Source organism: Rhododendron vialii, chromosome 1a (genome assembly GCF_030253575.1).
Source record: "Rhododendron vialii isolate Sample 1 chromosome 1a, ASM3025357v1".
In the NCBI taxonomy this organism is placed as follows: Eukaryota; Viridiplantae; Streptophyta; class Magnoliopsida; order Ericales; family Ericaceae; genus Rhododendron; species Rhododendron vialii.
Genome location: NC_080557.1, coordinates 14,041,440 through 14,059,175, shown reverse-complemented (window position 1 = coordinate 14,059,175; position 17,736 = coordinate 14,041,440). Strand labels below are relative to the sequence as shown.

Genomic DNA, 17,736 nt, shown 5'->3' with positions numbered 1-17,736 from the left:
GCTGGACTTCTTTCGTTGTCCGAGGACTCTACAGATTCTGTAAGGCCTTTATCTGGTCGGGGTTCGCCTCTATCCCCCTTAGAGTTACAAGGTGGCCCAAAAACTTTCCAGAACCGACTCCAAACACACACTTCGAGGCGTTGAGTTTCAACTTGTATTTCCTCAAGATTTCAAAAGCCTCTTTCAAATCTGCAATGTGGCCTTGCCCAGCTTTACTTTTCACCACCATGTCATCTATGTAAACCTCCATAGTTTTGCCGAGCAATTTTTTGAACATGATGGTCGCCAATCTCTGATATGTTGCCCCTGCATTCTTTAATCCAAAGGGCATGACATTGTAACAGTACAACCCTCGTGGTGTAATAAAAGAAGTCTTCTCCTGATCTGGCCCAAACATGGCAATTTGATGATATCCTCGATATGCATCGAGAAAACTCATTCGTTCGTATCCTGCAGTGGCATCAACGAGTTGGTCTATCCTTGGAAGTGGAAAGCTATCCTTTGGGCAGGCTTTGTTCAGGTTTGTGAAGTCTACGCAGACTCGCCACTTTCCATTCTTTTTCTTCACCACAACAGTGTTGGATAACCATTCTGGGTAGTAGACTTCACGTATTGCTTTGGCCTCCAATAGATGATCGACCTTTTCGATAACTGCATCCACATGCTGCACGGCTGCCCTCCATTTTTTCTGAACGATTGGCTTATGCTGAGGATCAACGTTTAAATGGTGGCAAATTACGTCTGCACTTACCCCAGGCATTTCTTCTGGTATCCAGGCAAATACGTCGACATAAGTCTTTAAGAAACTTATCAATTCAGTCTCTTCGTTTGCTGGCAGTGATTCCCCCATCAAAAAATACCTCTCTGGATCAGTCTCGTTGATCTGTGTTTTTTTCAAACCCTCAACTACCCTCTCGGTTAGGTCCTTACCGATATCCTCAATGGTCGGCTGATCTGGAATTTCCACTGTGTTGACATGGTGAGCGTTATGGATTCTTTTTATGATGGATACCAAACATTGTTGAGCTACCTTTTGGTTACCCTTGATCTGTTCAATCCCATTGGACCCTGGGAACTTTACCATTTGATGGAAAGTAGAAGAGACTGCCCTCATCTTATGTAACCATGTTCTCCCTATAATCACGTTATAGGAGGACGGTACATCCACCACCAAGAAGTCGGTTCGTAGCACCACTGTACCAGCCCGAACAGGCAAAGTTACCTTTCCTAATGGCCAAACTGCTCCTGCTCCAAATCCGACCAAAGGGGTTACTGATTGTACCAAATCTTCTTGAGTTAATCCCAGTTTCTTGAATGCATCGTAGTATAGCACTTCGGTGCAACTCCCAGAGTCCACTAGTATTCTTTCCATGTCATATTCCCCAACTCGTAGGGTTATGACCAAAGCATCATTGTGTGGTACCTGGACTCCTCCCAGATCTTCATCTGTAAAAACTATGCCTTCGTTGCATGCTTCCTCATTACGCCCTCTCTTCTTTCCCAACTGCATCACATGTTGGTCAAGCTTTATTTGTCTCTGAAGCAATCTCACCTCATTTCTCGTATAAGGTTCGGCTAATCCATGTATCACATGGATTACTCCCTTTGGATTCTGCTCGTAATCCAACTCCATTGCTTTTTCTTTGTCCTTGAGATCTTCTTGGATGAATTCCTTGAGATAACCTCGTGAGACCAAATCATCAAGATGCCGTTTAAACATCTCACAATCTTCTGTCATATGGCCCCAATTCTTATGGTAACTGCAGTGCTGATTCGTAGCACGTTTTGCATCTTTATTCCCACCTAGAGTTGGAGGCCATTTGAAATAGGGCTGATTCTTTATTCGATAAAGAATTCTATAAATGGGCTCTTTCCATACCGTATTTATTGAAAAGAATGACTTTGGATCCGGAGCTTGTTTGTCTTTGTACTGCTCTTTCTTTGCCTGCCCATAATCTTTCCTTTCACGATAAGTTTTGGGCTCTAGCTTGTCTGCTTTCTTTATAGGCCTCTTTACTTGCTCGGCGGCCAGCTTACCATCCTCCCGTAGAATGTCATCCTCGTTCCTAGCGTGCTGCTCAATTCGCTCCATCAGTTTTGCCAATGTCTGTACTGGGCTCATGTTTAGGGACTTAAGCAGTTCCCCCCGAACAGGTAAACCTGTCTTGAAGGTGGCTATAGCGTATTCCTCGCTACAACCTTCAATCTTGTTGAAGGTTTCCCAATACTTTTTTGCATATGTCCTGATCGGCTCGTCCTCGCCTTGCTTCATAAAGGAAAGGCTCTCAAAAGTTTTTGGAGCTTTCCTGCTCGTCAAAAACCTTGCAGTAAATTCTTCGGCCAACTGCACCCATGTTCGGATGGAGCGTGAACCCAACCTATGAAACCAAGACAAAGCCACCTTCCCTAAACTTGACGGGAACATCTTGCACATAATTGCATCATCTCATTCATGCATAAACATTGCCTGCTGATAATGCTGTATATGTGCCACGGGATCAGCATCTGTCTCGTAGAGGATGAACGTTCCGTGTTTCACTCTGGTCGGCAACTTAGCCTCCTGTAACTTTTTTGCAAAAGGGGAGGATGCTATATTTTGAAGTGTTTTCCGTGCTGCTTCTCGTGCAGTCATGGTTTCATCCTCTGGTCCTTTCTTGGGTCTAGTTCTTTCCCAGTCAGAATCAGGTCTTTCGTACTTGTCCCTATGATGTTTCCTACTCCCTTCCTCCTCAGGGGTAGAACTTCGACCTCTACTTCTCCTCTTTCTAGGAGAAACCCTCCTTCGCTCTGGTGTTCGGGTTTGGCTTCTCCCTTTTCGTGGAGAAGCTTTATGTCGTCTTGGGGTTGGACTTCTGCTTCTGCTCCTTCTTCCTCGTGAAGGAGCTTTTTTGTATTGTACCACAGCGTATCCACTACCTCTAAAATTTCTTCGAGATAATCCGGAATCCTCCGGATGTTCCCTGATTCTTTCTAATTCTCTGATCTCATGTTCTCGTTTTTTAATCAGACGAGCATACTCCTCGATTTCTTGTCTCTTCTTATCAAGAACGTCTTCGCTACGGTACACACTCCTGGAGTGTGCAATCGATTCATCCCCTCGATGGGATTTAGTCCTTCTCGTGGATTTCGATGTCGTCTCTCCATCTCTATTTTTGGAGTTGCCGTGGACGGTAAGGGGGCGGCCCTTACTCGTGGTCCTCTTGTGTCCTCCCTCGGGCTTTCTCGGAGCCCCGGGTGGAGATTTATCCCCTCTTCCATCTAACACGTCCTTTGGGTCGTGTGGTGTTGCTGGATTTACTTCCACCATGGTCGTATTTCAAAGGGAACTCTTTTGTTTCCCACAGACGGCGCAAATTGTAGGTAGACAAATTCAAGTAGTGTTAACGGGTTCTCGTGCCTCTTGACCGGAACCCTAGTTCGTCAACGAAACCCTTGACCTGCAAAACAGACAAGGAGTGAGTGCACCTTTGCCTCTCGTGGCAAAGGCCCTCCGATGCCTTCTGTAGTATTTCGTACTAAAGGAACCCTAATTATCAGTAGGTAAAAATCGAATAATGCAACGTATTGCGTACCTTTCACCTCTAGTTTTACCTCATATTTATAGATTTATGGATGTTTGCTGCCCAAGTATCCATATTGCCCTAGGTTTCCTACCTCGTATAGGAAAACTAGGAGCTCTTGGATTCTCGTTCCCTAATCAGTTTATTTCCTTAATCCTTATAGGACTCTTTTCCATAACAAGCCGTACATCCCATTCTCGTTGGGTATCTTTTACAGATCCTACATTCTCAGGATCTTACTCTTTAATGGAAAACCACTATTTCTGGACTCTTCTAGTGCGTTCCCTCTGATAGGACTTCTCTCTTTGTTCGGCCATCTCATGGCCGAACAGACGGCCTGGTCCAGTTACTTCACATGTAACTGGTCCTTTATCAATGATTTGGACCATTTCCTTTCTAAGGAGCTCTCCTCCTGTTCGACTCTCTCTTTGCCGAACAAGTTACCTGAACAGTGGCATCACATGTCACTTTCCTTGTATTTGGTCCAATAACATCTCGTGTTTTACTGAACCAAGATTCGTACAACCTCTCTGGACCCACGACTTCTCATGTCACTGGTCCATAGTGCATTGACTTTTTCCTTCACCGTGCTCGGGCTCTTCTTGGGCCTGTTCGGGAATACCTCCCTACACTATGGTTCCGATGGAGGAGCCGAAAGAGTGAGCCTTGAAAGCAGTGCCAATGACGAAGGGAAGCAGTGACAAGAAAGCCTCCAACTTGGTCAAGGTATACGGGGGTTGACATTCTCTTGAAGGTACAATCTTTTGTTCTCTTCTTTCAATACTGTTGTTCTCCATGCTATGAGGACATAGCATCGTTTAAGTTGGGGGGAGGGATATATATGTTCATGAGACTTGTCTCATTTTTCTATTTTTTGTAAAATTTTTAAATTTTTTGTGCAATCTTCCCTTGTTAGTAGTGATTTCTCTTGTTAGATACTTTAATTATGTTCAATTGTGTCAATATGGCAAGAGTCATGTATCCCGTCGAATTTAATTTTGTGTTTGAATCTATGTCACATGCATATACATGAACGTTGATGAACAAGTTGAGCCTAAAAGTCAAGTCAAGTGTTATGCATCGCTAGAGTAGAGATTCGTTTCATAAGCATCCCATGCTTTTCGTTCTCCTATTCCGCACTTGCGTAAATAACACCTTTTGTGCATGCTTAAGTAGTGTTTATATCTTTCATGCATCTTATTGGAGTTGCCAGCGTACTTAGGAAATGATTCAAGGCATTTTTGCTTGATTTTACCACATAAGAGTCACATCATCCTTGTTTTGAACCACAGTCCGAGTCTCTTCCATTGTTCAAACCTAGGTAACCAGATGTTTGGAGGATTGTGTGTTTATAGTTTTGAATGATTCAAGGAGGTTTACAGTGGTGTGAATATGATAAAAGTGGTTGAGATGCAAAAGGCAATGAATTGATATGTGATTCCCTATCTCTCCTCTCCCACTACAAAAGGTAAAACCCCAAACTTTCATCTCCCTCTCCAAAGCCCTCAAAATTGGCTCCTCAATCTCTCTCACTACAAATTTCACCTCAAATGACCCTATTCCTCAAAGAAAAGAAAAATCAAAGAAATGCTATGAAAGAGCAAAATCATATTCAAAAGAGGGTTGACTATTATGATGAGAGGATTGGTGTGACCTCCGGGCTATCTTACATTTCGGATGAGGAAGAATCCAATGGAAAGGGGGAGCTCGAGGCTCAATACCATGAGGAGCCGGATGAAGATGACGACTATGTGTTGTTGAGTTAGTGGTAGTAGTTTTTCTTTATTTCTTTTTCGTAACTTTGTTTGGTGTTTGGCCGATATGTGGCCATGCCTTGGGTAGTTTAGGGTTGGTAGTGGCCAAGGGTAGATGAACCGTGCAGTATATGGCCACTACATTTTTGTAGTCCATTTCCCTTTGTATCCAAGGTCGTTATAAGCTAATAAAGTCCTCTGTTGATCTTTTGTATGCTACTTAATTCCGTTTGATGCATGATTGATATTTACTGCTTTTTGAGTATGATTTATTCCTTGTTGTGCATACTTGTAAATAATTAGCTTTCCTTTTTTTCTTAGCGCTCCTTCGATAGCATGCGTAGCTTTTTGTCTCTGGCTATTGCATTTACTCGCTAGCGCTTGTCATGGGATGTACCTTGTATCTCACTATGTGAAAAGTCGAATAAGAGTGTATCCTTGTGAGTTTTGGAGTCGAAACTCATTGTGGTGCACGAATGTTTGACTACTCTAATATGGCATAGTTTGCTCGTCCTAGTTCATGGCATGTTTGTGCGTGGATTGCATATGATCGGATTTGAAGGGGTGTTTTGGACTTTTGCCTAGTTGTAGTAGTTGGGCATAGTTTTTGTATCTTATATCTCGGGAAGATTGCATAGTTAAGTTAAATACATTTTGTTTCAGTTTGCTAGGGACGAGCAAAGTTCAAGTTGGGGGGTGTGATTAGCACCTAAGATTGTATAATCTTGGGGCTTTAATCCTCTAATGTGTAGCTTTTATATGCATAAGTCGTCGTTTTTATTCGATAATGCACGTAAGGTATTTTTGTGTGTGTTTCAGGTAAAACGTGCTAATAAGACGGTTTTGAATGCCAAGGGATGTTCCGGGATTTAACCAAGTGTTCAAGTGCCCGACGGTACACGTTTCATTGTCACCGGAGCCTAATGGTGTTGCAAAAGCTTCAGTGGACGGCCGGTGGTCAATAATGTCACGAAGCATGCTAAGGTTTCAGAAATAAGGCAAATGCATCGAGCATGGCCCTCGAGGGTATCTAAGAGACCTAGACCACATGGCACACTTTCGTCAAGTCCCGTTGATCGAGTATCGAAGTATCGGAAGGCCGTCGGGACATCACAAGAGCTCAAAGGCCAAGCTGCCATGTTTTGCAGTTTTGTAGACAATGGTACCGGTACCTCAAAAATATGGTACCGGTACCTTGGTGCTGAAATGGAAGACAGTTGGATTGGTACCAATACCTCATTTTTGATGTACCGGTACCAATGCCCTTCGACCAACACTTTTTTGCTGAATATTTCAACCTTCCATATATTAAAAGTTTCTACTTCTAGTATGTTTTTGGGATATTTTGGGGGCCTTTTTGTCCATTGTAAGGCTGATTTTATAAGCCCTATAAATAGGCTTGTATGCCATTTATGGAAAGGATGGCCATTAGTTAGTTTTTAGGCCTAAGTTTTCTACTTTTTCTCTAGGTTTCTCCATTGTTGTTCTTAAGCTTTTCAAGTTATTTCCTACAAGAACTCAAGTAAGTTTAAGTGTTTTGATGTTTTCTCATGTGTTAATGTTGTAGCTATGGTATGAATCTTCTCATAAATCAAGTTTATTTCCATTTTTATCGGTTAATCATGTTTACCTTTCCAAACATATTTTCTAGTCTTTTTGTTATGTGTGAGTAGTTGATTAGGCTTAGCACCGGGGTGATTAATGCTTCATGACTTAAGTTAATCTTGCTTTTCTCAATCTTAGAACTTGAGGTTTGGTTTGTAATTGTGCGTGTGTGGTTCGCCTTTTATGTAACAAAACTTGTCGATGTTAACCTCCGGTGATCATATGCTCGCTCATATGGTTCCGTGAGCTATGTCTCGACTTGTGTTTGCTAGAAGAACCAAAGAACTTGCTCGCTTTCCGAACCATGCTTCTAGTTCTTCACCTTGATATTTAGTTTGAATGCAAGTCTTGGCGTTGTTAATCTCCGGTGATCATGTGCTCGCTCATATGGTTCCAGGAGCTATGTCACGCCTTGTGTTAAGCTTGTTGTTCAAACTCTATATCAAGTCTAACCATTTTCATAGCTAAATCTTCCGGTTGATAGCCTATGCCGTGCGATTCAACCGTGTTTTCATTGAGAATTGTTAGATGGCTTAAGTTACGGGCGTTAGAAACTCCATTGCCTTGCCACTTTTAATTCTTAGTCCGAACTCATTTTCTAGTCTTTTTCATAATGGTATTTCTCACCTTTCAAAGGAAAACTAAAAGTTGGCCGCCTTAACGCCACAAACCCTTACATCTACAATCCGAACAAGCTATATTCGAACTCCCTGTGGATCAACTCGGACTTCCTCGCTATACTATGCAAATCTTTAGTTGTAGTCCGGTAAATAAATAATTGAATTTGACGGCCGTTTGGTAAACTTCAACGACTACCGAATGGGACCAATCAATTGCCCATGTGATGATATACTTATATATGTGTATGTGTGTGTGTGTGTGTGTGTACCTTATAGATTTAATACCCAAGATTTCCTAGGTACACTAGTACAATATTATAATAAGAACATGTGCCAATTTGGACTATTTTAATAAGGAATTTTGATTTGAAAATCTACCTAGATTGCATGGTACACACTTTTATATATATATATATATATATATATATATATATATATATATATGTGTGTGTGTGTGTGTGTGTGTGTGTGTGTATGTGTACTTGGACTTATACATATATATATATATATATATATATATATATATATATACACATACACATGCTAATATTATTACAAAAGTACACATGTGTTTATTAGAATAGTTTAATAGGAAAATCTTAACTTGAAATTCCATTAGATCACATAGTACCTTAAGTACATTTCTATATATATGTTTACTTGTACCTAGAAGTGTGTGTGTGTGTGTGTGTGTGTGTGTGTACTAGTGCTAGGAGAGAGAGAGGGAGAGAGAGATTGCCAAGAGAGAGAGAAGGAGAGTGGCCAAGAGAGAGAGGGAGGGAGAGAGAGAGAAAGAATGAAGAAGAGAGGGAGATTTGGTTGTTCCTTGACTTGACTTCCATGATCTTCTTACATCCTTCCAATCTATGATTATATATTCTTTCAAGCAAAAATCTATCCTCCATTGTCTTTATATGTACAATTGCCAATATGAAACCTTGTATCATCTTCCCTTCTTCCACCAATCTTTCCAAAATCAAATCCAAAGTACTAAATCTAGCCATGCAAGCCTAGAACTAGGTAGAAAAGTGCAAGCAAACCCTTGATCTTTCAATCAAAGCATGAAAAAAATCCAAGATAGGAGAAAGAGAGAGAGAGAGAGAGAGATTCGGGTGAGAGGGAGAGAGAGGGCATGCTTGGCCTATAAATAGCAAGCTCATTCAAGCTTAAACTCACACTTTCACTCCTTGCTCCAACTTCTCTGTAGAATTTATAAGCTTTCCAAGTTCCAAAGTTCAAGTTTCTTGAGTTTTCTTGAAGTTTTTGAGAGTTACCACCAAACCACCTCCAAAAAACACCCCTAGATCTTTAAAGTAGCCTAGTTTAGTTAGCAAAGTTGTTTCTAGGAAGAGAAAATCCATCTCTCTTCCTTTCGAAGCAAATCGGAGCTGTTACGTCGCCGATTCGCAAAACCGACGACCTATTCTCAAAACCGACCAACTGCCAAGAAGTAAGGTAGAATCCCTTGTCCCCTAACTCGACGTATAGAACCGTATGTTAGAAAGTAGTATGTCGTTACTCTTTAGTTCAAAATATAACATGGAATATGTCTAAGTAGATAAGGTTATCTATCTTGTGTTTGGATTGCATGATAGGCAACGACTTGTTTTCGCTAAAGAAAGTATGAACATGATGACTAATCGATTGTTACTCCATTAAACATATGTTGTTTCAAACTTTCCACAAAGGAAGAAAGTACGGATTTTAAAAGATTGGAATATTATCGCTTGACCGGAAGTATTCGAATTTTGAACTTTAAAAGGGTTATGAGCATGCTTACATGAATTGCTTGTATTACTTGTGGTATAATATTGAGTTGGATAATCTTGTTAGTTTAGTTTCAAGATTATAATGAATGATTTATGATTACATGTGAAGTCCTACCGCGGAGTCAATGCATGAAAACGAGATACGGAAATTGAGAAAATAGAAACATGACACCTAGGGTGTAGTTGATGGAAAGACGTGTTTTGAAAAGATGAAATGTTTTGAAAACTGCAATGTGGCCGGACGTGGTAGCCCATTGTGTGGTGTCTGTTATGTGTGCCAATGGGAACCCGGTGCGGCGGAACCATTGTGAGGATACTCGGGAGACCGGAACGGTGGAACCAAGGTTGGGTGTGTGGCTTGGTTATCCGCGTAGTGGAGCCAATGCAAAGTGTGCCAATGGGAACCCGGTGCTGCGGAACCATTGTGAGGATACTCGGGAGACCGGAACGGCGGAATCGAGGTTGGGTGTCTGGCTTGGTTATCCACGGAGAGGAACCAATGCAAAGTGTGCCAATGGGAACCCGGTGCGGCGGAACCATTGTGAGGATACTCGGGAGACCGGAACGCCGGAACCGAGGTTGAGTGTGTGGCTTGGTTATCCGCGGAGAGGAACCAATGCAAAGTGTGCCAATGGGAACCCGGTGCGGCAGAACCATTGTGAGGATACTCGGGAGACCGGAACGGCGGAACCGAGGTTGGGTGTGTGGCTTGGTTATCCGCGGAGAGAAACCAATGCAAAGTGTGCCAATGGGAACCCGGTGCGGCAGAACCATTGTGAGGATACTCGGGAGACTGGAACGACGGAACCAAGATTGAGTGTGTGGCTTGGTTATCCGAGGAGAGGAACCAATGCAAAGTGTGCCAATGGGAACCCGGTGCGGCGGAACCATTGTGAGGATACTCGGGAGACCGGAATGGCAGAACCGAGGTTGGGTGTGTTAAAAACGATTTTGAAAGCATTCATATGGTTATGAAATGTGGAAATTGGTGACATGGTCTACGAAGAGTCGCATAGGAGAAATTCAGAGAATCTTGGACACCAACGCTAGTTGAATAATGAATGCGGATGTGTCAGTGTTAATTGTCATGTTAGGTATGCATGTTCTATGTGGAAATCGTTAGTATTTATGATCTAATGTTCATAAGATAAGAGTTAGTGGGTATGAGTTCTTCTATTGAGTATTATAGCTCATGGTGTTATTTTTTGGTGACCTTGACATATTATATTGGTGGCGACGCCGGTATAATGTGTCAGACCTCATAGATGAACAGGGTGAGCTATATACATTGGAGGCCTTCGGAGCCGAGGAGTTTGCTAGGATGGAAAAGCAGGCAGAGCAGTAGTTAGGAACCCTAGTTCCCTCCTTTTGTTGAATAAAAGTACTTTTGTTAAGATTATGATGTAATATTGAGCCAGACTCCATTTAATTTTCAATGAAATTATCCTTTTAACGTTCCCAAATTTCGGATCGTTACACGTTTGTTAATGGGTTTCATTCCTTAGCTCCTACTATGTGCGGTCAAAGTTCAAAGAATCAGGGGCATGACAAGATGAAAAAAGGTTCACATACCTACAAAAGTCTCGAAGTCAAAGAGCAAAATAAATTTTGCATAAAGAAAAATTGTGCGAAGGCGTACATGGGTTGCACTGGTGCGTAAAGCCGGCCGTAAACAGAGAGAAGAAAAAATCCAAAGGAGGAGCCACGTTGCTTTGTTAGGCTATTCTCTCAAGTAGGAAATAGTACTACTACATGGACTTGTGCTTGGTACAGTATTGAAGCATGAAAGAGACAGAAAAAATAAGAAGCTAAGAGACAAAGAGGAAAGACTCACTAGATTAGTGTCTTTTGGGTTGCCAAACCAATCATTCAAGCTGTGAGAATTACTTCATCCGTCCCATAATATTTGTCCGGTCCGCAAAACGGAGACGTAAAAATAATATTATTTTTGTAAGAAAAGTTGAAAAAAAATTCAACAATTTACTAGATCTCGATGAGTTCTTTTAACTTATGAAAAAAATTTAAATTTTTTCTCGAAAGAAATGCATTATTTTGTAGTCCTCGTTTCGCGGACCGGACAAATATTATGGGACGGAGGGAGTATGTTTCTACTGCTCTTATGAATTTACTAGAGGCTGGGGCACATACGATGCGTGTGCAAGTCGGATTTTTACAATATTTGTAAAAATTTGATCAAACAATAAGTGACAAGCATTTTTACAAAACGTTGTGAAAATCCGACTTGCACACGCATCGCGTGTGCCCCAGCCTCTAGTCTCTTTTATTTTTCAATTCAAAATTTCACCATGTTGCCCGAAATTTTGACCCAACTTCACTAACTCAGTTCCAAACCAAACACACTCTCCAGTTAACTCACTTTCACCTCCCATCGTTGATGCCGCCGACCACCATCACCATTGACTCCGTCGACCACTCTTTGCACTTGTCCAACAAAATTGAAATCACTTATTTTTTCCAACTTATCTTCCCCAAAAACAGTTTGCTATAATACATAACAGTTCGCTATGAAACATTGAAATTAGATGCAAGTTTCTCATGCTGATGCAGAAAAAGTTTCTCATTCTTCACTGCATAGTCACAATAATATCACGGAATCAACGAATCGACAACAATAAAAGTAAGGGCAATCGATCAATCACGAATATTCTCAATTATCGGATTGCAACGAATATCGAATTGTCAATGATAGATTGGCTCAAGAGGATTTCAAAAAAATGGATCACATGCTTAACCATTCACCTCGATCGAAACGAATAGATCACCAAAATGCAATGCTCACATACTCTACTAATCTGAATCACAATGAAGGTAAAATGCGCAAGTATAAGTACTTACATTAAAGACTATAAGATAAAATGCTACTGTATAGCTACTACTAATATGTCTAATAACAATTTGTACTTTATAAGTCTACCTCCCAATAAGTCATGACCCTACCAAGCCCATCACCCACGCACACATAGCACCACCACTTCTCACAGCACATGCACATGCACACGCCACACATGCTTTCTCTCTCTCTCTCTCTGCACCATCAAACAAAACCCAATGATTCACTTTCTAAAGAAACAAAACCCATATAATAGAAGACTTTTTGCTGAACCATGTTAGTTGCCACATAGCATTTGACTACTGCTTTTGTGTTTGTGTGTGTGTGAGAGAGAGAGAGATTGAATACCTTAATTGGAACAGAGCAGGTTTTTCATTGGAACAGCCGAAAGAGTGGTGAAATAAATGAGAGGGAACTGCTGGAGATGGAGCAGTTGAAGGGAAAAGGATGGTAACTGTTTTTGGGAGTTTTTTTTGTGTGGTAAAATGTCTAATATATTCCCAAAATTAACTATTTTGTTTTGTGTGGTTTTTCTCTTTAGAGAATATTTTAGGAAAGAAAAATACATAATAAAAGGAAGAGACACCAAAGGGTGCTCTCCCTTTATATATTAGAATAGATAATAAAGCACAAAGACAACTTCCAATAGGAGAAGGAAGGCATATTCCCATCCTAAATCAAATTCATCTCAAATTGATTTCTCTCCGAGCAAAGGAGAGAGGCGGCGAAAGGTAATCATGGTGGGCTCACTAATTTTGTAGGCTTCCGAAAAATTTGCCAAAGGCTCCTATCCTATGTTCATTGGGATTTGGCCTAGGTAGGTCGTCCTGACTCACTGATTGGACAAAGCAAATTTCTCTGAGTTGACTCATCAACCTAAGTTTCCTGTGAGTCTCCAAAAAAAATTGGGCTATCAAATTTTATTGCCATGAAGGGAAGTTCAAGCGGTGAAAGCTCGGCTCAGGAGTTTTTAACTCTTGAAATTCAAATTGACATCAAATGTCAAGAAAAATTGCTGAATACACAAATTTTCGGCATCAAGTCAATGTTTCAAGATCTACTCACTTTTGTATATGGGCAAGTATCGAGAGGACATTTGTAGACATGTAAAATTTATAATCAATTACAAGTTGCCACGTATTGCGGAATCTAATAAATAGGACACAGTAAATGGCTAATCAAATGTTGCCATGTGTCCCAAGGTCAAGGTCAAAGTGACACGAATGGGCCAATCAAATGGTGCTACGTGTTTAAGTGACACAATTATTATTTTTAATAATTGTATTTCTCTTTATATAATTATCTCTTGATGATATTTATAAAATTATAATTATTTCTTTAACGTTAAATAAGGAAATAATTACGAAGATAACTATGAAGGAGGTAGAGTTGGTCATGACTCTCTATCTTACATTTCTATAAATGAGGTGCTCTCTATAAATAGAGGTGCTCCTTCTCATATTTTTCTATTTGCACATTTAAGCATACAAGCTCCAGAGCTCTGAAAATCAAAACCCTCAAGTCCTTCAAAATTCTTTAAGTCCTTCAAAATTCTTTAAGTGTGCATCCAACAAGAAGGTTTTTCGAATCGAAGCCTCAAAGCTGCGAAGAACATTCAACCCAAGTCATCATCTTCTTCACAAATCTTGGAGAAGATTCCGCCATTCGATTCAGGATTAAGCATCAAGGCCCTTGTTTCAACATCCAAAGAGAAGAATTAGAAGACTTTATTTTCTTTGATTAGGAAATACATTAGAAATTGTAAACCCTAATTTTCTCAATCAATAAAATTGACTCTCGTTCAGCATTTTTCCCGTCTTTTTTGTAGACTCGAAATTTGTGTTCAACACACGACAACGGCATGCTCAAAATACTACGTTCCTGAACAACCAGTTAACAACATCACCCTTCCACAACGTCATGTTTTGATTGATAAGCTGCGCTACTGTCCCAAAATTTCGATCATCCACTACCCTCCTAGCATTGAGATCCCCAGGTAAAGAAGTCCAGGGGTTTTTATCGATTTGAACAGACTTGCCATTTCCGCTTGCCCACCGAACACCCGCTGACAAAACACGCATTCCTTCCAGAATACTCTTCCGCACCCATGACGGGTTATTCCCAAGAGTACCTCCATAAACGTGCAATTCTTGAAATATTTACTTTTCAAAACCCTAGCCATAAGACAACTGGGAGACAACATGATCCGCCATCCTTGTTTCGCTAGGAGAGCGTGATTATATGCACTGAGGCTCTGAAAGCCTAACCCACCTTTAAATTCCGGTTTGCACAGCCGACTCCATTTTAACCAATGAATCTTCCTTTCATCACTGGTTCTTCCCACCAAAACCTCGCCATAGCAGCTTCAATCTCACGGCATAAGCCCTCTGCCAATTTGAAGCATGACATGGCATAAGGTGGTAGGGTAAACGCAGAAGATTTCTGCACCGGGTTGAATGACGCCAAATGACACGAGAGATTTGAGTGTTGTTAAAGATTTTCCAAGAACCAAGAACTGTGCGTATGCTCAAAGTACTCAAAAACATATCTCAAATGACCTTCCAAAAAACCAATGGACGTTAATCGTTGGAGTGTTACCCACTAATCGTGAAAAGTTTCTTTTTTTTTTTTTTTTATCGGACTAATTGTTGTAACCACTAAAATTTTAAGGAACAAAATAAATTATTTTTAAGAAGTTTTTAAAAGATTTTTCTAACAATATCTCCATCTGATCTTCGACAAATTCTCTCCGTTATTCTGGTGCAGGTGATATTTTTCTAATCAGATTCAGATCAATAACTGGACTATTGCTCCCCTTCATATGGAATTTGGCTTGTCTGCAGTTCAATCAGAAGTGCGGTCCAAGTAATCGCAACCGTTAGATAAAATTTTTAAGGGTCCAAATTGGTTTTCAATTGATGACCAGTAATAAATTCAACAAATCTGAACCATTTATTTTCAAGATGAACGGTTCAGATAGAACCGCACATCCTTCTCTGCAATCAACTGCAGAGAAGCCAGGTTCCTTCCGATGATACTTCCAACAACATGACAACTGACGAGTTAAAATCCCTTTTTTTTTTTTTGGTCACTTGTCCATACAATGTGTACTCTTAACGAAAATATTTCAAGCCACTGACCATTGTAGTTAAACCCTAACTTATATGATGCAAGCCACTTGTCCCTGCAATGATACAAATTTATCCGATAATTTTTAAAAAAACAGACACATTTTTCATGCCAACCTGCAGAAGTTGTGCCAATTTTATTCCAAGTACAATGAAGATCTATCTACTACCTGGTAGATCAAAATCTGAGATAAGAAAGCTCCGTCTGCCAATTCTGTAACTCGCTATCAAAGGAGAAGTCGTCGTTGGAAGAACTAGGGTCGATCACGGTTGTCCTTCCCTTTCCACAAACAATTCATACCTTTTAGCACAAGTGCGATGCCCTGCTTTCTTCCCCTGCTCTCCTGTGGTGCCAATGCCACCTCAAGGCTCGCCACTACATCCGCCATCGTAGGCCTTTCCTTTGGAGAACTACGTAAACACTTGTTGACAAGTTTCGCAAAGTACTTCTGGCTCCGTGGTGTTATTTGCCCACTCAGAGAGGGATCAATTACTCGGTCAAGCTTTCCCTTTTAGATGTATTCCAGAGCCCAGGATTCTAAACTAATTTGCTCCTCCTCGAGTCTTAGATCTACCGGTGGCCTACCACACAACACTTCCAGTAACACCACACCAAAGGCAAAAACATCAGATTTCCGGGTTAGTTTACGGGACTGAAAATAATCTGGATCAAAATACCCAAACGTTCCTTTGACGTTTGTGCTAACATGGGTTGTTGTCAGACTTGTAATGGCTTTGGATAACCCGAAATCTGAAATCTTGGCTACCCAATTCTCATCCAACAAAATGTTTGGGGTCTTCACATCTCGGTGTATGAAACCTTGATCGGTACCAGTATGAATGTAGTCTAATCCGCGTGCAGCACCGATGCAAATGTTGAGCCTTTGCTCCCACGTGAGATGTGAAATAATACTCTTACCACTTTCTTTTTTGCCTGTTTCGTAGAGATGATCGGCGAGGGTCCCATTGGCCATATATTCGTAAACAAGGAGCATCTCTTCATAGCCGTTGCAGTAGCCGATTAGAGCCACGAGATGAGTATGCCGGAGCTTTGAAAGCATCTTGATCTCTGTCCAAAACTCTTGAGCACCTTGATTAGATTCAACATTCAACCGCTTTATGGCAACAGTTGTTGCACCATCGTCAATGAAGCCTTTGTATACCTTACCAAATCCGCCAATCCCAATAACTAATGCATCGTCAAAGGCTTTCGTTGCTGTTAACATCTCGGACAGCGAAAAGCAACGACAAGATTCCTCGGAATTTTGAATCACGCCGCCACCATAGCCGATTGCCGATTCCCAATCGATGATTGTGTAAACATCGCACCCATGATGGTCGGTCTCTTTTGATCCTGCGAATAAGCAGTTAGTGTGCGGAGCCGCGGCCCTCCATAAGCATGCGTAGTGGTTGAGCTGGACATGGCGAAATCGGACTGTTTTAGCATCATCGCCTACAAACAGGGGTTCGAACAACGTACATGACCATTTGGATTGGTCTTCTTCAGGTTCGTCAGCCTCTGCGACAATCCACCAGTGCTCCGGCGACCACCTTGCCAAATATTTGTTGTTGTAGCAACATCTTATGTGCACCAGTCGACCGTCCCCGCTCTCCGCCGTCTCCACCTTGAGCTTGACGTACGGGCTCACAAGCTTGTCTCCGGTGAATTGGAGAAACCCGTGGATTTCCGCCTCTTCATTTATGTATCGCATGTACTTGTGGTTGTAGTTTGATTTCAGCGCTACAAACTCTGGCAAATCCATTAGTATTTTCTTTTGAGATCCTGCCTGGAACGGAAACCGTACGTACTGGAAGATGCTAGCTAGCAACCGTTTTGGCAACCGTTTTGGCAACCATCACGCAAACAGTTGCCGAGAAACCAACTGATGAAGCCGTGTGAAACATGAGTGAAGCTCTCACTGGCCTCGTTCGTAGCAAGGGCTGTAAGGCTATGGAGAGAGAGAGAGAGAGAGAGAGGTGATTCGAATATTATGGTTTTCGTTTGAGAAGATTGGAATAGTCTGGTTCAAAAGAGAGGACTTAATTTTTAACCGCAGTTTCGTCCTAGAAGTCGACAAGCTCTCTTCAAAAAAAGAAAGAAGAAGAAGTCGACAAGCTTAAAAATGAAGCGAAGGCTGGAATTATGAACAAAAATGCTAGGAAAACAATAATTTAAACACAATATCAAACACAAGCTTTTACATATAGGTGGAGCCTAGCCTACATGCACTAGTATGTGTGCATCTCATATGTATATGAGTGATTGTGTTTGATGTTATATTTGAATTATTGTGTGTAGCACTTTTGTTGAAATTTTGAAGTCCTCAATAGTGTAATCTGCGTGCGGCACCAATGCAAATTTCCATTTTAAAGAAAATCTCCGTTGTATATTGTGGATTCTTATTTGGCTTTTATTAGTCGCTGACGTGCCTTAATTATTGTAAAAGCG

The 17,736-nt window shown here is 41.1% G+C and overlaps 1 pseudogene; it reads right to left on the bottom strand.

Moving 5' to 3' along the window:
* Positions 1-15,471: 15,471 nt before the first annotated feature.
* Positions 15,472-17,108, bottom strand: LOC131334268 (receptor-like protein kinase FERONIA; annotated as a pseudogene).
* Positions 17,109-17,736: the final 628 nt, after the last annotated feature.